The 24,003-nt window shown below is 42.3% G+C and overlaps 1 protein-coding gene and 1 long non-coding RNA gene across 7 annotated transcripts in view; one reads left to right on the forward strand and one right to left on the reverse strand.

Annotated features, from left to right (window-relative positions):
• The window catches only part of WDFY2 (WD repeat and FYVE domain containing 2), a 187,635-nt gene that overhangs the window by 156,549 nt on the left and 7,083 nt on the right, over positions 1–24,003 (reverse strand). The window lies entirely within an intron of this gene.
• LOC148775859 (uncharacterized) overlaps positions 1–24,003 on the forward strand; it is a 125,984-nt gene that overhangs the window by 8,301 nt on the left and 93,680 nt on the right. The window contains exons 2-3 of one of the 4 annotated variants that reach the window (XR_016038899.1): positions 6,114–6,227; positions 14,539–21,051. This is a non-coding gene — a long non-coding RNA (uncharacterized LOC148775859). Of the gene's footprint in view, positions 1–6,113; positions 6,228–11,839; positions 13,325–14,538; positions 21,052–24,003 lie in introns of those variants that run through there. The other 3 variants (XR_016038901.1, XR_016038898.1, XR_016038900.1) reach the window with 3 other exon arrangements.

Consider the following 24,003-nt stretch of genomic DNA (forward strand, 5'->3'; position numbering starts at 1 on the left):
CTCCAAGATCAGATTCTTCAGCGCACTATATTTTACTGGATTAGGAAGGCAAAGAACAAGCTGAGGGAGCTCAGCCACTTTGTGAAAGAACTGGTCCTATTTTCAGTCCGCTCACTCCAGCTGGCCAGCCCTCCAGCCCCAGGGAAGGAGCCAAAGGGCCAAGAGAAGAGCAGGCTCTGCCCACACAGAGGTCCTCATCAACACGGCCGTCGCTTCTGCCTGAGAAGGAAGGGGAGGAAAGAGACACACACCGTAACCTCCAGGAGGTTGGGGACTCAGTCACTGCTTCCACCAAGAAAACTTCTCTTTTTGTAAGATAATTTTATTTTTCATTGTCTTTTTTTCAAATAATTTTTTTTACAGTATCTCCTTATCAGTTTTCTGTTTAAAATATAGCAGTGTGTACATGTCCATCCCAAACCCCCAGTCCAACACTCCCTCAGCTCTTCCCCACTAATAACCACAAGTTCATTCAAGAATCATTTTCTTTTCAAAAATACCCAATCTTCCCTTATCAAAGTGTCTTTCACATGACATTAAATATGCTTTAACTGAATTCTTCAACTATGAATAAGCTCCTTCCCTCAGATTAGACACTGTCCAGTTTGGCTCTGCAATAAGAAGGAATATACCTCCGGCCACTCATCAGTCTCTCTACCCTCTCTACCGGTAAGGGGAAGGGAAGATGATGGAAGAGCAGGACTGGACGCAGAAAAGAAAGTCAAAGGACATTCTGTAAATGGTAATGCAAAGAACATCATGAATACGGTCAGCCATACCTTTCCATGTTAACAAATGTCAATACTGCTTCCAAAGCCAGACAGCCAGCCCCCACTCCCATTCAGTCCAATAGGCTGGTCAATGATTATTTTAATTCCTTTACAGATGAACCATATCACTTCTCAGAATTTAACACAATTTTTAAAATACCAATCCAAAAACTCAGGCAGAGTATAAAAAAACACTTTGAAATGTATATATGCAAAACAGTAAAAAAAAATTTTTTTTACTTTAATTGTAAAAGTTGTTAATTTATAAATAAAGTTTCAATTTAAGAAGGCAGATTACAACATCCTTGAGAATTTCAAAGCAGTATTTGTCACAAGTAATCAACCACAAAATATCTAGGAACTATCTAAAATGCCTTTCAAACAAAAATACCTAAATTTGGTAATCCAGTTCCCTCCCAACCGGGAGGCAGGGCTGTTTACAGAGAAGCTGCACATGGAACAGAGCACTGGATGAGGAACCATGTTTCAATTCTCCTGGCTTCAGTGGAGAAGTCAGCCGTCTAATGATGATCATTCTATTTAAAGGTCTGTGAGTCTCAGTTTCCTTGCCTGTAAAAGGGCAATAAGGATACCAATATCAGGATGTTCTCAATAAGGGAAATTTATTCTCAGGTAATAAGAAGTCAAGCAGCAGGGCTGCTCCGGGGTTGGTTCATTTGGTAGCTGGTTCTCTCCATCTTTCTCTTCCATCATATTCAGCATCCAGCTTATTTTCATGCTACCTCTGCTCTACAAGTCTCGAAACTGCTACAGCAGCTCCAAGTGGTCACATCCAGTCCAGACAAGTAGCAGGAAAACAGAGCTCATTTCTTTCCTCTGTGTGTGTATTGGGGGCGGTGGGGGGGGGGAGGGCGGAAATGTGGAGCTAAGGGGGAGGGGAAGGGAGGGAGGGGGGAGGGGAGCAGGGGAAGGGAGGGGGGAGGGGCCCTCTGCCAGCAGACCTTCCCTCTCACATCACAGGCCAGAAATGGGTCACATGCCTCTTTCTAAACCAATCCCTGGCAAAGGCAAGGAACTTATCATAACAGGCTTAAACTGATCAGAATTTAGTTCGGAGTCACGTGGGGTAGGGGTGAGCACCTGCGCAAAACTGGGGTTTCATCAGCAAGAAAAAATGAAGTAGACAACTAGGCAGATAATCAAATGTCAGGAATCCCGTACTTCACAAGTACTGTAGTAAGGATCAAGTGATAAAGCATGAAAAAACTGTAAAGTATAAGATGCTCTTTAAATAATTATTCATTCAAGGAGAATGTTGTGTATTGAGGAAGCAGAGTTCCCCAAAATCTCAGTTGAAATATATTCACTCAAAATAAAGGGTATTCTTTTTTAAAAAGTCACTACACAGCAAACAATAATGACCACAGGGCTCCCCAGGTGGCTCAGTAGTAAAGAATCCACCTGCAAATGCAGGAAACACGGGTTCCATCCCTGGGTCAGTAAAATCCCCTGGAGAAGGAAATGGCAACCCCCTCTAGTATTCTTGCCTGGGAAATCCCACGGACAGAGGAGCCTGGCGGGCTACAGTCCATAGAGGGGCAAAAGAGTCCAACACAACTTAGCAACTAAACAACAACAAATAATGACCAACATTCAAATAATAAAATGTGAGGTCCTGAACTACTATGAATATATATATATCCCAAATACCTGCAGATTGTCAATACGAAACATCAGCAGTAGGTTTTACAGCCTATATATATACACACTTCTATAGTTAGTATTTTCTGAGCTCCTGCTGTGTACCAGGTACTACTCGAAGCACTAGGGATAACACAGCAAACAAAGCAAAACTCCTACCATGTCCATACTTAACTACATAACTATTTCTTAACACAAGCACTCTTCATCATGACCATATGAAATTGTCACAACATGAGTAATTGTAAATCAGTTACAACGGCTTTAGTTTCTGTTGACTTCTCTTACTTTCCATACCACTCAAAACTAAAATCATGAATGTAGGGGGAAAAAATTGACAGGCTCTCAGCATTAAACCAGATTCCTCTTTGCTGCTCTTCTCCACTCACGAATTCTGGATGAAGGCCAAAAAGCAGAACATTTCAGCCATCATTTCTAAAAATGATACTTGCAAAGGGTAGAGCTAAAATGGCACTGATATATGTAGAATAAAAACAATCAAATACACACAAAACACAGACAACTGAAGAATCCAAAGAACAAACCTACAAAAGATATTTTCCATGATTGTTGTCCATTAAAAGCAGATTTGACATTATATATCTTTCTGGGAATCTTACAAGGATAGTTGGCCTTCCATATCTGTGGGTTCTACCCCCGTGGGTTTTAACCAACCTTGGACTGGAAAAAAATTCCCTGAAAGTTCCAAAAAGCAAAACTTGAATTCGCCAATCACCAACAACTACTCACATAGCATTTACATTCTATTAAGTATTATAAGTAATCGGGATGATATAAACAGGTGCATATGTGAGTTACATGCAAACTCTATACCATTTTTAAATATATATATTTATTTGGCTGTGCCAGGTCTTAGATGCAACCTGTGGGGTCTTTAGTTGCAGCTTGTGGGATGTAGTTACCTGACCAGGAATCAAACCCGGGCCCCGTGCATCGGAAGCGTGCAGTCTTAGTCATTGGACAGTCCCTCTATGCCATTTATACAAGGGACTGAGCATCCGCAGATTTTTGTATCCTCAAGGGTCCTCAAATCAATCCTTCTCGAATGCTGAGGGATAACTGTTAAGTTGTACCTTTACACCAATCCTTGCTGCGCTAAGTCGCTTCAGTTGTGTCGTGACTCTTTACAACCCTGTGGACTGTAGCCCGCCAGACTCCTCTGATCATGGAATTCTCCAGGCAAGAATACAGGAGTGGGTTGCCATGCCCTCCTCCAGGGGATCTTCCCGACCCAGAGATCGAACCCAGGTCTCTTACATCTCCTGAGGGTTCTTTATCACTAGCAACACCTGGGAAGCCCCACCAACCCTTACCAATCCTAATGTTCTTTTTTTAAGTTGAAGTATGGGGCTTCCCTGGTGGCTCAGAGGTTTAAAGCGTCTGCCTCCAATGCGGGAGACCCGGGTTCGATCCCTGGGTCAGGAAGATCCCCTGGAGAAGGAAATGGTAACCCACTCCAGTATTCTTGCCTGGAGAATCCCATGGATGGAGAAGCCTGGTAGGCTACAGTCCACGGAGTTGCAAAGAGTCGGACACGACTGAGCGACTGAACTGAACGGATAGTTAATTTACAATGTTGTGTTAGTTTCAAGTATGGAGCAAAGTGACTCAGCTATACATATATGTATATATTCTTTTCTAGATCACAATCCTAATTTTCTGAGAGCCGGATGGCCAAATTTGTTAGAGTTCTACTTAAGGTAAATGGCAGTAATAAAAGTCAGAATACTGTTTCCCTCTGGGGGCTGTAAATCAGGAAAGGGCATACAAGGTCCTTCTAGAGGCCAGGAATGTTCAATTTCTTTTTCTGTAGATCTTTTTTTTATTTTTATTTTTTTTATTGAAGGATAACTGCTTTACAGAATTTTGTTGTTTTCTGTCAAACCTCAACATGAATTAGCCACAGGTATACATATACCCTCTCCTTTTTGAACCTCCCTCCCATCTCCCACCCCATCCCACCCCTCCAGGTTGATACGGAGCCCCTGTTTGAGTTCCCTGAGCCAGACAGCAGATTCCCGCTGGCTATCTATTTTACATATGGTAATATGTTTCCAGGTTACTCTCTCCTTGCACCTCACTTCCCCTCCCCTCTCCCCGGGTCCATAAGTCTGTTCTCTATGTCTGCTTCTCCACTGCTGCCCTGTGAATAAATCCTTCAGAACCATTTTTCTAGACTCTGTATATATGTGTTAGAATATGGTATTTATCTTTCTCTTTCTGACTTACTTCACTCTGTATAATAGGTTCTAGGTTCATCCACGTCATCAGAACTGACTCAAATGCGTTCCATTTTATGGCTGAGTAATATTCCCTTGTGTATACGTACAACTTCTTTATCCATTCATCTGTCGATGGACATCTAGGTTGCTTCCGCATTATAGCTATTGTAAACAGTGCTGCAGTGAATAATGGGACACGTGTCTTTTTCAGTTTTGGTCAGAAATGTTCAATTTCTTGACAAGGGTGTTTCCTTTCCAATAGTGCATTTTAACTATACATTTATGTATTAGATGCCTTTCACAACTTAAAAAATAAAGTTAAAACAACACATATGCAAAAAGTTTAATGGGAAGATATACATTTCCCCTAGAGAAGGACATGGCCACCCACTCCAGTATTCCTGCCTGGGAAATCCCACGGACAGAAGAGCCTGCTGGTTTACAGTCCATGGGGTTGCAAGAGTCAGACGTGACTTAGTGACTAAACCATCACCACCATCACACATTTCCCCACCCTTATTCCAGCAACACTTGCATAAACACACATACAAAGTGACATTCATTCAGGTAGTAATTTAATTGCTTACAATTATATTTTTAGATAACAGCCAATGAGATTTATAGAAGACCCTTCATCGCAGCATTGTTTGTAACAGAAAAAAGAAAACATAAGTGTTCTGTAATAGCGGAATGATAAACTATGGTACTGAATGAGGCAGATCACCTTATTCTGATACAAAAATATGTCCAAGACTATAATTAGATAAGCAAGCCGCAGAGCAAGAAATAAGCATGTCTGATATGATCTCATTTGTATCAAAAGGAAAGAATGAATACGGCTACTCCGGAAGTCTTGTAAATGCATAAGAAACTATTAACAGTAGGAATAGCTGATGAAGAAAGATAGGGGATTTTACTTTCTACCCTTTCATTTTATTTGAATTTCTAGCCAATAACCAAGTAGTTCTTTAAAAGTAAAAAATTAAATAGACATGTATGTGCATTTGCTGCTGTAACAAATCACTACAACAAACTTAGTGGTTTAAATCAAGTCAAATGGGAACTTCCCTGGTGGTCCAGCAATTAAGACTCCAAACTCCCAGTGCAGTGGGCCTGGGTTTGATCCCTGGTCATGCCACAACTAAAAACTCCCACATGCCACAACAAAGATCAAAGATCCTGAGTGCTGGCAACTAAGACCCGGCACAGCCAAACAAATAATTTAAAATAAATATTTTTAAATAAAATGAAAAATACATCTTTGGGGGGCCTCTGTTCAGTCCAGCACACCAAATACACACCAAACTGTCCCTGGAGGATGCCTCTAGGATGTGAGATGTGGGGAAAAGAGAATAAGGAAGCACTTCAACTCTTAGCGTGTGCTTAGCCACCCAGTCGTGTCCGACTGTTTGTGACCCCTTATACTGTCATCCACCAGGCTCCTCTGTCCATGGCATTTCCCAGCCAAGAATACTGGAGCTGGGTGACATCTACTCCAGGGGATCTTCCAGACCCAGGAATTGAACCCACGTCTCTTGCGTCTCCTGCACTGGTAGGTGGATTCTTTATCATTAGCACGACCTGGGAAGCCCCTTTAATTAATTAATTTTATTTTTGGCTGCGTGGGGTTTTAGTTACAACTTGCAGGATCTTTCACTGCAGTGCACAGACTCTTCACGGCAGCAAACGCACTTCCCTCAGTTGACGCGTGTGGGAGCGGTAATTGTGGCACTCAGGCTTGGTTGCTGTGCAGCATGTGGAATCTTAGTTCCCCAACCAGGGATCGAACCCACATCCCCTGCATTGGAAGGCAGATTCCTTATCAGTGGACCACCAGGGAAGTCCCTCTATATCATTTTAAATTCTGACATTCAGTATGAATTGTTTCTATCAAAAACTGAATATATGTACCCTATTTAATCAACTCAATCATCAATCATAGATACATTATTTATGACGGAGAAAGATAAAACACGAACTATGATTTCACTCCAATATCATGGCAGACGTCTGGCAAAAATACACTCAGAAAGCCCTGCTATCTCAGTGTCTGTGGACACAGTTTGTGGTGTGACTGCCCTCAGCAACAGGCAGTCTACTACTCCACTCCCTGACCCTGGGTTTGGCTGTGTAACTCGCTGGCTACTGAGACATTAGCAAAAGTGGCTCAAACAGAATCTGAAAAAGTACCTGCACGTTGGAGCTACCCTTCTCTCTAGCTGCTGCCTTTCTATCATGTAAACAAGCCCAGGCAGGTCTACCAACCACCCCAGCCAACTCACTGAATCTTATGCAAACGATAATTGTTGCTTGAAACCACTAATCCTGACGTTTAAAGAAAAAAAAGGTGGGTCTTCAAGTCAATGAAATACAGTATTTCAGTAAATATTAACACATTTCAGTATAGTATCAGTGTATTAGTAGGTGTCTAAAGGGTATGTCTAGGAAGAAAACACACACATTTTAGGGAGCAGGGTTCCTGTATCACATTTTGACTGCTTTAGGTCACTTTTACTTATTTTCTAGGTTTTAGTTACATTTCACATAGTTGAAGTCACTGAATTACATGAACACTGGCACTGCGTGGCTTCTGCTTTCTGCCACAGACTATTAGAGCAAGATAAATTATCTTGTCCGTTCAGTGGGAAAGAAACTAATAACCACTAGAATTAAACGGTGAAAAATTACTATTTTGTATGCAGGCAGGTACTTTGAATTATAAATTAAGAGTGACAATGCTGGCAAACAGCTCAATTTTGTTAGCTGAAGTATATAATAATTTAATCCAAAAATTGAAAATACAGTGGCATACTGTGAATTATACTTGCAATTTTTTTTTAACCAAAATGATTCCAAATACAAAAGGGGCTCCATGTCCTCTTAACTACAATACCACATTTATAGGTCTGTTGTGACCATCTCGTTCATACTGCACTGACATAAACAAGATATATTTTGTTAACAGAAGGTCAAATGACAGTTTGCTAGTGACAGGTGCATCTCCTGCTCTATTACTTTAGAATCCAGTTTCTGGGTCGTGATAATAACTACCATTTACAAAGTGCTTGTTTCCCAAACAATCCATTATAATAATACCTGACCGGGGTTTATAAGTGAAGATAAATAAGCAACAGAAGTAACAACTTTACCCCTAGGGAATTTCTTCTCCACTCTTACAAAATGTTGCATAAATTATTGGATTATTAACTTGATGCAGAGTTAGTTATTGAGTGCTTGTCATGTGCCGGGCACTATGCTTCAGACTATGCCAAACACCAAATCTCCTAAATTTTTGAACTGGAGATATCAATTGAATTAATGCACTTTCTTTTTCCAATATTTATTTTTACTTACTTATTTTGGCTGTGTCGGGTCTTAGTTGCGGCACTCAGGATATTCAATCTTTGTCTGGCATGCAAACTCTTAGTTGCAGCATGCAGGATCTTAGTTCCCTGACCAGGGATCAAACCCATGCCCTTGCACTGAGAGTGCAGAGTCGAAGCCCTTGTTGTTGCTTAATCGCTAAGTCATGTCTGAGTCTGCGACCCCATGGACTGTAGCCCACCAGGTTCCTCTGTCCATGGGATTTCCCAGGCAAGAAAACTGGAATGGATTGCCATTTCCTTCTCCAGGGGATCTTTCCGACCCAGGGACTGAATCTGCCTCTCCTGCATCACAGGCGAATTGTTTACCCCTGTGAACCACCAGGGAAACCCCTGAATTAATGTGTTTTCCAACATCTAAAAATCCTATCATGCACCAGAACTTTACATACAACTCTTTCTGTACTTCAATAATTATGAGCACCCTAACACATTTTTTATTTATTCATTAATATTTCTGGCTGTGCTGGGTGTTCGTTGCTGCCGAGGCTCTCTCCAGTAATGGCAAGCAGGGGCTACTTTTCAGGTGCAGTGCGCAGGCTTCTCATTGCGGTTTTTCTTCTTTCGGAGCAAGGGCTCTAGGCGCACTGGCTTCAGCAGTTGTGGCTCCTGGATTCTAGAGAACAGGCTCAATAGTTGTGGCACACGGGCTTGGTTACTCCATGGTGTATGGAATATTCTTGGATCAGGGATTGAATCTGCATCCCCTGCATTGGCAGGTGGATTCCTCACCACTGAGCCACCAGGGAAGCCCCACACCAACACATTTTAAAAATAATTTTCACCTCGATGAGTCACATAGCTAGTAAGTAGAGGAGCTGGGATTCAATTCAGGCCGATCTATCTGGCTTTCTTGACCATCCAACACTGCCTTTTTTTGTCTCTGCCTTGTGCTTTTGATTTAGAGTGAGAAGAGAATTGCCTCAATTTATGCTAGAATTAAAGACAAGAACAAACTCATAGAGTAACAAGAGAGAAAAAAAGTCATCTTGGAAGCTGGAGGAAGGAGAGGAGGAATAAATTAGGGGGCTGGGACTAACAAACACACAGCACTATATATAAAATAAATAATCAACAAATATAGCACAGAGAACTCTACTCAGTACTCTGTAATAACCTATATAGGAAAAGAATCTGAAAACGAATAGATGCATGTATATGCATAACAAGTCACTTTGCTATATACCTGAAACTAACACAAGATTGGAAATCTGCTATATCCCAAGATAAAATAAATTTTTAAAAACATATTAGTAGAAAACACACTACAACTGTTTATTTGAGAGAGCATCCACTGGTTGGACAATTACAAATTCTTCCAGCAGTTCAATATCTGATTCTAAATGAGAAGAGCAAATGAATGAGTTCAGGTGGTTCTAAAAGGCCTACAAGAATTGGGGAAACTTCCTGATAGTCTTTCTGTTTGCCAGAATAATTGATAAACATGAGGGTGGTCCATGACCAATTATATACCTTTAGCAACTAAACAACAACAGTAAAGCATAAAAATCCCTGGCCTATATCCATGAATTTAAGAAACCACAGATTTCTAATCCTGATACTAGGATTTAGATTCTAGCATTTGGCCAATCTGGGAAGTCGTTCCAAGCAGCAAAGACAGTCCTGCAGTGCTTTAAGTAGAAGGGGCAGAGCTGGGGGGAGGAGGAGGAGGAGGAGGAGCTGTCATCAGTTGAACAGGCTACAAAATTCAAATGCAGCCCACATGGGGACAAGGCTATTCCCAAGCTTAAAGTCAACACTGGGTCAAAGAGTACGGCGTAGTTTGCCTAGACGATGGTCTCATTTGAGATCACACTAGTTATTTGTCTTCCCAGTATCCAGATTTGTTAAAGTGTTGGTACTTCCCTGGTGGTCCAGTGGTTACTCTGCACTTCCAATGCAAAGGGTGCAGATTCAATCCCCAGTCAGGGAGCTAAAATTCTGCATGCCATGTGGCATGACAAAAAAAAAAAATGTTAAAAATCAATCAATGAATAAACAAATGCACCATCCTCCCCTGTATCTAGGTGGCCTTGTGATCGATTTATGACCACATGTGACACTGAAAGCCAAAGAACCATCTTCAATCATGGGGCAACCATAGGGATGAAAGCCACATGCTGGAGATGGTAGGACAAAGAGACAAGGTCCACCTATCTCCAGAGGTCTGCTTATGGGAGAAGGATCAGCCTATAAACACACCCACGGAGTCTAAAAGACCCTCATCATTCACAGACCCTGTTGTCCATCAGGAAATGCACAGCTCTTCCTGATATCATTCACAGTTATATCTACCGTTTGTAATACCCATACTTAGAGGAGATGAAGAAGGCATCGCACAGATGCAAAAAGAATGTCTGCCCTCTTTTCACTTAATTTGCATTGTCACGTGTTGACTGGCTAGCTGATTTGCTAGCTTTTCCTCTGAAAAACCAAGTTCAGCCTGCTGTGATGTCCGTGGAGGCTCCTCCCTGGTCCCGCTATACCTCTGAGAGCTCATGTAGCACAGAGCTGCAGGGTCCAAGGAACCAGGGGCATGCACATCCCCATTCTGCTGTTTCTTGGCTGCATCTGAGCCCTGTCTCTCAAATAAGAGTAAAATACTAGCTTCCTGAAATCATTTGGAGGGTTAGATAAGAAAAGGCTGATAGAGGGCCTGGCACATGACAGGTACTCAGGAAATGTTAACTATTATTCATTATTATTAATATCCTGGAGTTTTCTCAGCCTCCTCCCTGAAATAGGATAAAGATAGTGTCCATATGTGCCCAGCAGTCTAGTTTCAAGTCATTTTTTGAGTTTCAGTTCGCTAAATGTATAATGAAATATATTATTTATCTATCTACATATATATATATATTCATCGATCTATCTACATATATATATATATTCATCGATCTATCTACATATATATATATATTCATCGATCTGTCGATACATATTCATTGATCCATCCATGTATATTCATCCCATCTATCTATACTCGTCCATCAGGAAAAAAATCTTTTACATTGCCATGTGTTTTGGAGTTTAGAAAATATGGTCGCCACATGGGGTCCACTCACCAGTGCTGACATTTGTCAAATAACAATAGCTTTGTGCTCAGCACTAGTTGTGAAATGTCTACCCAGCCCTCACTTTATATTCACTAGAGGAAAGCAGCAGTCAACATGTCAAATCAGCCAGTGAAGCAGTGAGGAGAAATGTCTACCTGAACGTGTCAAGGGCTATATACATGAGCAGACCTCAAGGAAAAGAGGGCAGTGAAAATCATGAGAAAAGCAAGAGTCTGAGTTCATTATTCTGCGGCTACCAGGACAACAACCCCGCACCCTCCAAGCGGTGGGCACGTGCTGGGTTGTCGGCCTTACATCTCTTGCTGAGCGTGCATGTGCCTGCTTAATCTTGTCCGATTCTTTGCGACCCTATGGACTATAGCCCACCAGACTGCCTCTGGAATTTTCCAAGCATGAATACTGGAGTGGGTTGCCACTTCCTACCCCAGGGGATCTTCAGGACCCAGGGATCGAACCCACAGCTAGGGCACTGGCGGGCGGTTTCTTTACCACTGAGTCACCTGGGAAGCCCCTTTGCAGAGACCTGCCCTCTACTCCCCATCCCCAGGCCACAGCAGTGATCACTACATTCCTGCAGCAGTGCTCCGCTTCTGGGCACCATCCTAGAAGGGACAGACGACCTGGCTGGGGACCAGAGAGTCCCTTCCCCAGGCATTCTGGAACTGGGACTGGGAGCCTGACATCATCTCTCTCTGCTCATCTAGACTATAACACGTAAAACTCGGGAGCAGCTGACAGCCATGTGGACTAAGAAAGAAACAGGAAGCCAGTGTGAGCAAGAGAAAAGAATGAAGCAGACACAAACAAACCCATGAGCAGCGGGGAGGCTCCAGTCTTTAGTTCCCTTCCTAAGGCCTGAATCCATCCCCGTCCTTGGATTCTGCAAGATACCTGAGCCTCCTGCCAGGCTGATTTCTGTTCACAGTACCAAAAAAACCTAAGACACTCCACCATGTGTGTGCGTGTGTGCTAAGTCACTTCAGTCATGTCTGACTCTGTGCGACCCTATGGACGTGGCCCACCAGACTCCTCAGTCCATGGGATTCTCCAGGCAAGAATGCTAGAGTGGGTTGCCATTTCTTCCTCCAGGGGATCGTCCCAACCCAGGAATTGAACCCACATCTCCTGCTTCTCCTGCATTGGCAGGCGGGTTCTTTACCGCTAGTGCTACCTGACAGCTAGTTTCAAAGTGACCCCTATAAACCAGGGATTTCCCTGATGACTCAGCAGGTGAAGAACCTGCCTGCAATGCAGAAGATACAGGAAACGTGGGTTCAATCCCTGGGTCAGGAAGATTCTCTGGAGAAGCAAATGGCAAACCATTCCAGTATTCTTGCCTGGGAAATCCCATGGACAGAGGAGCCTGGTGGGCTCCAGTCCATGGGGTCGCAAGAGTCCGACACGACTTACTGAGTAAACCACCTCCTATAAAGTGAGGGAGACCTCACTGTAAAGTAACACACAACACAAGCCTCTATTGCCCCAGTTTTGCCTACCATATTCTAAGTCCTGAGCTGGAGGCCTTGAGAAACACAGTGATGAGCATCCCAGAACGTGAGGTAATCAAAGCAATGTCAACGCCTGTGAGTATGTTTACATTTAGAGTGAGCTGAGGGAATGCAGCTGTCAGGAGAGCAGGAGGAGGCCCCAGGGAGCATCGCTAATCCCTAGAGCAGTTCTACAAGAGAAAAACGTTCAGTCGCTAAAGCAGAAATGCCCACAGAGATGGGCTTCATGAGCAGCAGCTCCTGGGCTCTAGAGCACAGGCTCAACAGTTGTGGTTGACGGGCTTAGCTGCTTCCTGGCATGTGAGATGTTTCTGGAACAGGGATCAAACTTGTGTCTCCTGCATTGGCAGGTGGATTCTTTACCACTGAGCCAGCAAGGAAGTCCAAAAATAAAGTTTAATTAAGCTTACTGAGTCAAACCCAGGCTTCTGGGACTTGGATCCCTGGCTCAAACACTGTTACAAGGTGTCCAGAAAGGGGCAGGTAGATGCCACACCTAATTTCCCAATGCTTGTCTTTATTTATACATTAATTTACTGTGTGCAACTTCAGGTTCTCTTATAAAGGTACCTTAATTACCTCCCTCCACCCCCACTTAATTTTTTAGAAATATAGGCATTTTGGTTATCTTTCAATTTCTCCTCCTTCTAAATACAAAAAAAAAAAAAAAAAAAAAACCACCTCTAACCACTGACTCCATAAAATGGGAAGTATACCTTTCAGACTCAGAGGAAGCCAAGAAAGCTCTCTGGTTACCATGCACTGTTTTCCTGCCAGCAGGCAGCAGGGGTAGCATGGGTATGGCCTCTCAGGGCCAAGTGGGCAGAGCAGGGATTTACAGGAGGGGAACTTCCAGCTACATCTTCTCATTTGTCAAGAGAAGCCAACAAGCTGGACTTGTATGTAAAATCCATATTTTTAAAACTTGGCTACCAATTCAAACTTCTAAAAACGTAGCATATACAGACAAAATCTGTTTGAGGGTGGGCCTCAGCCCACTAGGTGCCAATTTATAATGTCCAGTCTTTCGGTGGAGGACAGCTAAACTGGGGGTAGTTAAAATTTCATCCCTACTGCAATATATTGGGTTTCCTGGGTGGCTCAGTTGGTAAAGTATCCACCTGCCAATGCAGGAGATGCAGGTATGATCCCTGTGTTGGGGAAATCCCCTGGAGGAGGAAATGGCAATTGCAACCCACTCAGTATTCTTGCCTTGAAAATCCCATAGATAGAGGAAACCTGGCCAGCCACAGTCAGTCTATGGGGTTGCAAAAAAGTTGGACACAACGGAGAGACTAAACCACCACCTCAATATATTGGGTTGGTCAAACATTTCATTTGGGTTTTTCCGCGCCATCTACGGAGAAGCCCAAACAAAGTTTTTGGCCAACCCAATACTCCCCATGGAAGACCCAGGATACACTGCCCTTGCCCCCCAGGAGGCCAATGGGGGCAGTGAACACACCATTTCAGAACAAGACGGCAAACGGAGAGAGAGAAAAGTTTGCAAAAGAGGACACAGGGCCCCCACCCACCAGCCACACACCTCGCCTGACCCGACTTTCAGGGAGAACAAGCGTGGGAAGTGGCAGTAAAAAGATGACAGAGTAACCCCACCTTGATACATCTAGAGAAAACATAAAGCGACTCAACCATAAAAAAGCAAACCAACAAAAACTCCACAGCCCCACTTTTGTGTATCCAAGGCGATTCTTAAAATAGTCAAGGCTTAATGAAACCATGACAACAGGCATGATGGTACCATAAATAAAAAATAAAACTAACTTGTACTGAGTACCATCTATGCTCCAAGTACAATGCCAGGTGCTACAGGAATATCATCTCATGTAAACCTCCCAACAATCCTGAGAGGAATCATTATTCTCAATTTACAGATGCAGAAAGAGACTCTGAAATCCTGAAGTTTGGAAAAGAGCCAAATGATGCTTTTCCCGTTAACTCGCAGACCAGGCTAGAGAAAGTCCAGCTATTATTATAGACACATAATGGCAAAGAGGCAAGAACAACTCATTAGCTACAATAATTAAAAGTGTAAGGGAGTGGGGAGGGTGGAATAGGTGAAGTGGATTAAGAGATACAAATCTCTAGTGGTAAAATAAATAAGCCATGCGGATGAAACATACAAAAGAAGAAACACATCAAAAAGTTACATTTTCACCAAATTATGACTAGGATGAAAGACAAATGAATATTCAATGAATCTCTGGGTAAAGAATTAGGAATGATGGAAGAAATTTCAATTTAAGAAAAGGATAGATAGTTAAAGAGTGAACATTTTCTATATAAAAAATAAAAAGGCTAACAGTACAGTATAAGACATATCTGGATATATAACAGAGATATGGTTAGTATTCTTACTATATTTATAAAATGTATCTATACATATAAAAAACAAAAAATTGTTCAGGAGAACCAGGAGAAACAGAGGTCAGGAACAGACAATTCACAAAAGGAAAAATTAACAAGTAAACAAGCAAACAGAAAATTATTCACAAATCAGTCCAAATATGCAAATTAAATATCAATGAAGTACCATAATTTTTAAGTAAATTATGAATAAAATTTTTATTTTTTTAATTTTTATTGGAGTACAGTTGATTTACAATGTTGTGTTAACTTTCAGGTGTACAGCAAGGTGAATCAGTTACACATATACATATATTCATTCTTTTAGATTCTTTTCGAATATAAGTCATTGTTGAGTATTGAATAGAATTCCCTGGGTTGTACAGTAGGTTCTTATTAATTATCTATTATATATATAGCAGTGTGCATATGTCTATCCCAATCTCCCAATTTAGCCTCCTCCACCAAAAAAATTTTAAATACTACTACCAGTGGCTGGTCAGATTTGGAAAACTAATACTTCCTATGTCACTGTAAATATTACAAAGTGGCACAAGTCTTTTCAGAAAGCAATATGGCAATCTTCTCACAATTATTTCTAAAGAAATCATCTAAAATCTGGAAGGAAAAACAGCTAAATGCACAATGTTCATAACATTTGAAAAGCTGAAAATAAACAGCCAACAGTAGGTGATGGATAATCGTCAATGCTATACCCACTAGTAATCAGTACCTTGAAAGCAGGATGTCTTGTTCATGAGTTCCAGGAGCAAATTCATATAGTACAAGCATTAAATAAATATGGGTGAATACTGAAGGAAAGATATACAGCCACTTAAAATGATTAAAGACTAGGGACCTGGTTGCACAATTTTAAGTAGGGGACAAGAACAGAAAAGTGTATGATTACAGTCCTATTTCTGACAGTTACATTAGGCAAGCTGCTAGAGGGAAATACATACAACACAGTCTGTGCTGAGAGATATACGAGCGATTATTCTTTATTATGGTTATATTATCTTTATTTAAAATATAAAGACCCTTCAGAGGGATTATTATTATAATTATTTACAATATAAGATGATCCTTAGAAACTGAGGAAAAGATTAAAAATTTAATAACTAATAGAAAACACATAAATCCCCTAATAGTTCCATATTACAGGTATATCCACCCAGCTAAAAAGAAAAGCACAGTCAGTCATATAAAGACGTTACTAACTGACTTTCATAACTTAGATGAGATGTATCATTTCTGAGTCCTAACTCAGTAATAAATGAACACATCACAGGAAGCCAAAACACAGCTACTTCAACAGCTGTTCAATTTGCAGGACTCCTGGTTTCTTCTGAACTCTTTTTGGTGTCAGCTGAAAGGGCTTAGTTAATTATCTCTTGACCTGGAGGCTTCCAATGAGACAAGGTCAATTCTCTAATCTATGGAAATTCAGAAAAGCAAGACAGGTCAGGGCTGAGGTAGGCTGGTCAGTAAACGTCCCTGAGTTGAACTGTAATGTATTTCCATCTCCTAGAAAACCAAAACTACATACAGACAAAGAGTGTACAAAACTTCCAACAGTTTCTCAATTTTATGTGGCTGCCTGGATGGGAGAGGAGCCTGGGGAAGAATGGATACGTGTATACCTACAGCTGAATCCCTTCACTGTTCCCCTGAAACTATCACAAATTGGCTACACCCCAATACAAAATAAAAAGTTTAAAGAAAAAAAAAAACTGTTGTTTTCAACCCATTCTGAGTCATGAAATCATCTGCATGAGTCACAACTAGGATTTTATGACGGCTACGACAAAACAATACTTTTTAACCCAACTTTTGTCCTGGTTACACATGTGTGTTATGTGTCCCTGTATGTGAATCTCCAGTAGCGAATGCAAATGTGCTTCTTGTTACGATTTATGGTCCAAAAAGTTTCAAAAGCATTACTCTAGGCAATTCACGACCTGACTTAGGGCCCAGAAAACCACTCAGAGCTAAACTGTTTAGTACTGATATTTCAAACTCAAGGATTCATCTGGAAATAAGAATGTAGAGAATCCAGTTCAACTAGGTATTAGGCATCGATACAAAACAGACGCCTCTTTAATATTTCATCCAGGAATAAAGGACGCTGCCAGCCAAAGACTCCGGAAAGCATCATTTTACACCGCCTCACAAAGCGAATGGCAAGTCTGCCCCCTCTGCACATTTTCTCCGTCTAGGTTTTAGGATCATGGAGGTGCGGAGACTTTACATTTGTCTCATCCCTACGTGGGGTCATCACAGTGCCATACTCACAGCCTGGCTGCATTCTCCTCTGCTAGAAGGACAACTAATGTTTGCAGTGTTGAAATGCCAGGTGCCCAAGGTCAATGCAGGTTCAGCAGCGGTCAGACTCCCAGTCTCGGTTCTTTTCCAAGATTCCTCAAATTAAAGACACATGAGAGCACAAAGAGCACTCCCTGTCAAGGGACAAGTGGAGGACTTTGTTTTCCTTTTTGGCCTTATTTGTTACTTACATCTCTGAAACAAATTTTCAGTTCAGTTCAGCTGCTCAGTCATGTCCAACTCTTCACGACCCCGTGGACTGCAGCACGCCAGGCTTCCCTGTCCATCACCAACTCCCGGAGTTCACTCAAACTCATGTCCATCTAGTCGGTGATGCCATCCAACCATCTCATCCTCTGTCGTCCCCTTCTCCTCCTGCCTTCAGTCTTTCCCAGCATCAGGGTCTTTTCCAATGAGTCAGTTCTTTGCATCGGGTGGCCTAAGGATTGGAGTTTCAGCTTCAGTATCAGTCCTTCCAATGAATATTCAGGACTGATTTCCTTTAGGATGGACTGGTTGGATCTCCTTGCCATTCAAGGGACCCTCAAGAGTCTTCCCCACACCACAGTTCAAAAGCATCAATTTTTTGGCGCTCAGCTTTCTTTATAGTCCAATTCTCACATCCATACATGACTACCAGAAAAACCATAGTTTTTATTAGACGGACCTTTGTCGGCAAAGTAATGTCTCTTCTTCTTAATATGCTGTCTAGGCTGGTCATAGCTTTTCTTCCAAGGAGCAAGCATCTTTTAATTTCATGACTGCAGTCACCATCTGCAGTGATTTTGGAGCCCAAGAAAATAAAGTCTGTCACTGTTTCCATTGTTTCCCCATCTATTTGCCATGAAGTGATGGGACTGGATGCCATGACCTTCGTTTTCTGAATGTTGAGTTTTAAGCCAACTTTTTCACTCTCCTCTTTCACTTTCATCAAGAGGCTCTTTAGTTCCTCTTCACTTTCTGCCATTAGGGTGGTGTCATCTGCATATCTGAGGTTATTGATATTTCTCCCAGCAATCTTGATTCTAACGTTTCATCGAGCCTGGCATTTCTCATGATGTACTCTGCATATAAGTTAAATAAGCAGGGTGATAATATACAGCCTTGACATATTCCTTTCCCAATTTGGAATCAGTCTGCTGTTCCATGCCCAGTTGTAACTGTTGCTTCCTGACCTGCATACAGATTTCTCAGGAGGCAGGTACAGTGGTCTGGTATTCCCATCTCTTTTTAAGAATTTTCCATAGTTTATTGTGATCCACACAGTCAAAGGCTTTAGTAGATGTATTTCTGGAATTCTCTTGCTTTTTCTATGATCCAATGGATGGTGACAATTTGATCTCTGGTCAAAGTAATACTCAAAATGCTCCAAGCTAGACTCCAACAGTATGTGAACCAAGAACTTCCAGATGTTCAAGCTGGATTTAGACAAGGCAGAGGAATCAGATATCAAATTCCGATACTCTAGTTGAGAAAAAAAGAGTTTGGCTTGATGGACATTTTCTTTTCAGGTAAGTAATTCTGCGTATAACTCAGTTTAGAGTGGTGGCTCAAATGTAAAGAATCTGGCTGCCATGCAAGAGACCCGGGTTGGATCCCTGGGTCGGGAAGATCCCCTGGAGAGGGAATGGCTACCCACTCCAGTATTCTTGTCTGGAGAATCCCATGGACAGAGGAGCCTGGTGGGCTGTATGGTCCATGGGGTCACAAAGAGTTGGACACGACTGAGCGACTAACACCTTCACTTCTCAGTTTACAGTTCCAGGTGTCAATAGATCAATACTTAAAATAGTTTTAAATCACAATTTACTTACTGACTTCTAAATGGTACTGCTTTAATTTCTCCAAAGCTGTTACTTTTTAATGACACCAAAATGGCTCTCAACAACAAACAGAAAAATCTCTCCCTCTCAAAGCCAAATTCACAGTGAAAACCAAGCCAGGGGAAGATGCTGTGCAAGGAAAAAAACAGTATTTCCATTTTTAAAGTTTTGATTTAGTTTGCTTGGAAAAAGATCAACTCTCCAAAGTCTCATCTGACTGCTACTGCCCTATGATTTTTTAAAGCCTATTTTTCTTTTTTCGAAGTAAATTTAGTAACACTTGAGATACAAGATAGGTGGCCGGGATCTCACAATCTCAGATGTTTCATTTTAGGAGCACCAGAACTGTCTCTCAAAACGTCTCTCCTTATCTTGCGATATCCAGATGAATGTACCCTGATTAAGATCTTTAGGCCCTGGATAGAATCTGTGTTAATCATGTAAATTAAGTAGGAAATCCAGAACCGTCAGGAGTTCGGGGATCACTGGAAGCTGAGCCTCCTTAGTGAACCTCCTTCAGCAGCTTTCCCGTAGTGATCTTTTCTTAAAAAGTCAAATCTATGGGAGGTGAGAGGGAGGCTGACAAGGGAAGGGAAATACATGAACTTAAGGGTGATCCATGTTGTTCTATGGCAGAAACCAACAACACGTGAAGTAATTATCCTCCAATTAAAATTTTTCAAATATTAAAAAAAGTCAATCTGTATTTTGACCTTTAGAGACCCAGAGGCAGCCTGTCTCCAGACAGATCTGCTGGCATGAAGACCGCCTCATGCTCTGAATTCAGGGTAAAGGTTTCATTTTCAAAATCATATGGGGCAGATTCCCATTTTGGGACCCTGAAACCAGCAATTACTAGCAGCAAGTGATGAGTCTCTGGTGCATAGCTGAATCTGGTGCATAGTCTCCGGTGCATTACTAACTTTCTGGCATTAACAGAGGCTTGATATACTCAAAACGAAGTTTCAGTTCAGTCACTCAGTCATGTCCGACTTTTTGCAACCCCATGGACTGCAGCACACCAGGCCACCCTGTCCATCACCAACTCCCGGAGCTTGCTCAAACTCATGTCCATTGAATCGGTGATGCCATCCAACCATCTCATCCTCTGTCATCCCCTTCTCCTCCTGCCCTCAATCTTTCCCAGCATCAGGGTCTTTTCAAATGAGTCAGTTCTTTGCATCAGGTGGCAAAAGTATTGGACTTTCAGCTTCAACATTAATCCTTCCAATGAACACCCAGGACTGATCTCCTTTAGGATGGACTGGTTGGATCTCCTTGCAGTCCAAGGGAGTCTCAAGAATCTTCTCCAACACCACAGTTCAAAAGCATCAATTCTTTGGCACTCAGCTTTCTTTATAGCCCAACTCTCACATCCATACATGACTACTGGAAAAACCACAGCTTTGATGAGACAGACCTTTTTAGTCAAACTAAAAAACAATTCATATGGCTTCCAATTTTGTCAACTTCAGAGACCTCACACCATCATTCCAGAAAGTCCTCAACTTTCAGAACTATGTTTGCACACTGGGAAAAATGTTGATTTGCATTTGAAAAATTTTAATTCAAGTATTATAAAATGCATGGTACATAAAATACCATGAACTCAACTAACTGAGCCAATGTATTAAATGAAACGAACAGTTTCAACCAGAGGACCAAGACAGTACAATTTCACAATGAAAAGAATCAATGGTATGAGCCAATACTGTGAGGATTTACAAATGATATTTTAACATTATCTTTTCAAAAAACAGTCACAAATGAGCCTACTTAAAATCAGAAACAGAATCACAGATGCAGATAACAATCTTATCTACTAAGGCGGGGAGGGGAGGAGGGATAAATTGGGAGACTGGGACTGATATATACTATTACTAATAAGAACCTACTTCTACTGGCAGGAGGAGAAGGGGACGACAGAGGATGAGATGGCTGGATGGCATCACCAGCTCAATGGACATGAGTTTAAGCAAGTTCCAGGAGTTGGTGATGGACAGGGAAGCCTGGCGTGCTGCAGTCCATGGGGTCACAAAGAGTCGGACATGACTGAGGCAATGAACCGAACTGAATTTTTTTTTTTTTTGAGTGTGTCAAGCCTCTGTTTAATGGCATTAGGAACTCTACTCAATACTCAGTAATGACCCATTAGGAAGCGAATCTAAAAAGGAGAGGATATATGTATATGTATACGAATTACTTTGCTGTACAGCAGAAACTAACACAACATTGTAAATCAACTACACTCCAATGTAAAGACGAAATAGATGAGTACTTTTGGCCTCTTAGAGTAGTTCAGAGTTGGGGAAAAAAAGGCCTTAAAGACTTAAAATCCTAAAGCTCTCTCATTCCAACCCTTTCCCACTCCTATTCCTTGCTGTAACATTCCGTTCCGTTCCGTCGCTCAGTCGTGTCCGACTCTTTGCGACCCCGTGGACTGTAGCCTACCAGGCTTCTCCGTCCATGGGATTCTCCAGGCAAGAATACTGGAGTGGGTTACCATTTCCTTCTCCAGGGGATCTTCCCGACCCAGGGATCGAACCCGGGTCTCCCTCATTGGAGGCAGACGCTTTAACCTCTGAGCCACCATTAGCCAGGCCCAAAGTAAGCTGCTAAACTTCTCTCTGGTGGCTCAGGTGGTAAAGAATCTGCCTGCAATGCAGAAGACCTGGGTCCAGTCCCTGAGTTGAGAAGACCCCCTAGAAAAGGGAATGGCTACCACTCCAGTATTCTTGTCTGGAGAATTCCGTGGACAGACGAGCCTGATGAGATACAGTCCAGGGGTTCGCAGAGTTGGACACGACTGAGTGACTAACAATTTCACTTTCTGTCAAGCTTCTCTCAGGTTCAACTCACATATCTTTACTTCAGGAAACACACCACCTCCTCAGGCCCATTCCATTCCAAACAACTGACCAATCAGCCATTGCATCAATTCATCCAATGAACATATACAAATTGACTATCTCTAGGGACAGTGAAGGACACAGAAGCCTGGCACGCTGCAGTCCATGGGGTCGCCAAGAGTCAGATACAACTGAGCGACTGAACAAGACAGCACTGGAGGATACACCATCTACTGAGATAAAATATGACTCCCTATTACCCAACATGTGCTCCTAACCCCTTAGGGCTTACAGAGAACACAGACAATGATGTTCCTAAACTGGTGCTTCCGAGAAGGCAATGGCAAGCCACTCCAGTACTCTTGCCTAGAAAATCGCATGGACAGAGGAGCCTGGTAGGCTGCAGTCCGTGGGGTTGCTAAGGGTCGGACACGAATGAGCGACTTCACTTTCACTTTTCACTTTCACACATTGGAGAAGGAAATGGCAACCCACTCCAGTGTTCTTGCCTGGAGAATCCCAGGGACGGCAGAGCCTGGTTGACTCTATGGGGTCGCACAGAGTCGGACACGACTGAAGCGACTCAGCAGCAGCAGACTGGTGCTTAATCAAGTACAATACAAAGCGGCAGCTCTCCACTGTCCCTCCCAATTACCCTCACCTCCTGCAGGCCTGTTCCCCACAGCCTTCTCCATCACACCCTACCACCACACCCTCTGGTCTTTTTATCCAGAGAAGAGTTTCAAATTCTGTCACTCAGAGGTTTGAAGAATGTTTGTTGTTGTTGTTCAACCTCTAAGACTTGTCTGGCTCTCTGCAACCCCATGGACTGCAGCACGCCAGGCTTCCCTGTCCTTCACTATCTCCCAGAGTTCGTTTCAAACTCATGCCCATCGAGTTGGTGATCCAACCGTCTCATCCTCTATCGTCCCCTTCTCCTCCTACCTTCAATCTTTCCCAGCATCAGGGTCTTTTCCAATGAGTCAGTTCTTCCCATCAGGTGACCAAAGTATTGGAGCTTCAGCTTCAGCAGCAGTCCTTCAGGACTGATTTCCTTTAGGATTGACTGGTTTGATCTCCATGCTGTCCAAGGGACTCTCAAGAGTCTTCTCCAGCACCACAGTTTCAAACCATCAGTTCTTTGGCGCTCAGCCTTCTTTATTGTCCAACTCTCACATATGAACTTGACTACCAGAAAAGCCACAGCTTTAACTACACAGACCTTTGCTGGCAAAGTGCTATCTCCGCTTTTTAACATGCTGTCTAGATTTGTCACAGCTTTCCTTCCAAGGTCTGGATGCCATAATATTAGTTTTTTGAATGCTGAGTTTTAAACAAGCATTTTCACTCTCCTCTTCCACTCTCATCAAGAAGCCCTTTAGTTCCTCTTTACCTTCTGCCATTAGAGTGGTGTCATCTGCATATCTGAGGTTGTTGGCATTTCTCCCGGCAATCTTGATTCCAGCTTCTGATTCATTCAGCCTGGCATTTTGCATGTTGTGCTCCCCATGTAAGTTAAACAAGCAGGGTGTCAATATATACAGCCTGGATGAACTCCCTTCCCAATTTTGAACCAGTCCATTGCTTCATGTCTGATTCTCTTGCTTCTTGACCTGCATACAGGCTTCTCATGAGACAGGTAGTGTGGTTTGATGTTCCCATCTCTTTAAGAATTTCCCACAGTTTGTTGTGATCCACAGAGTCAAAGGCTTTAGCACAGTCAATGAAGCACAAGTAGATGTTTTTCTGGAATTCCCTTGCCTTCTTCTCTATGATCCAGTGGACAGATCATAGCAATTTGGTTTCTGGTTCCTCTGCCTTTTCTAAATCCAGTTTAGACATCAGAAGTTCTCGGTTCACGTACTGCTGAAGCCTAGCTTAAAGGATTTTGAGCACTACCTTGACAGCCTGTGAAATGAGCGCAATTGTGCAGTAGTTTGAGCATTCTTTGGCATTGCCCTTCTTTGGGATTGGAATGAAAAATGACCTTTTCCAG

Source organism: Moschus berezovskii, chromosome 13, assembly GCF_049115385.1.
Source record: "Moschus berezovskii isolate FMDL1 chromosome 13, NW_MosBer_1.0, whole genome shotgun sequence".
Taxonomy (NCBI): Eukaryota; Metazoa; Chordata; class Mammalia; order Artiodactyla; family Moschidae; genus Moschus; species Moschus berezovskii.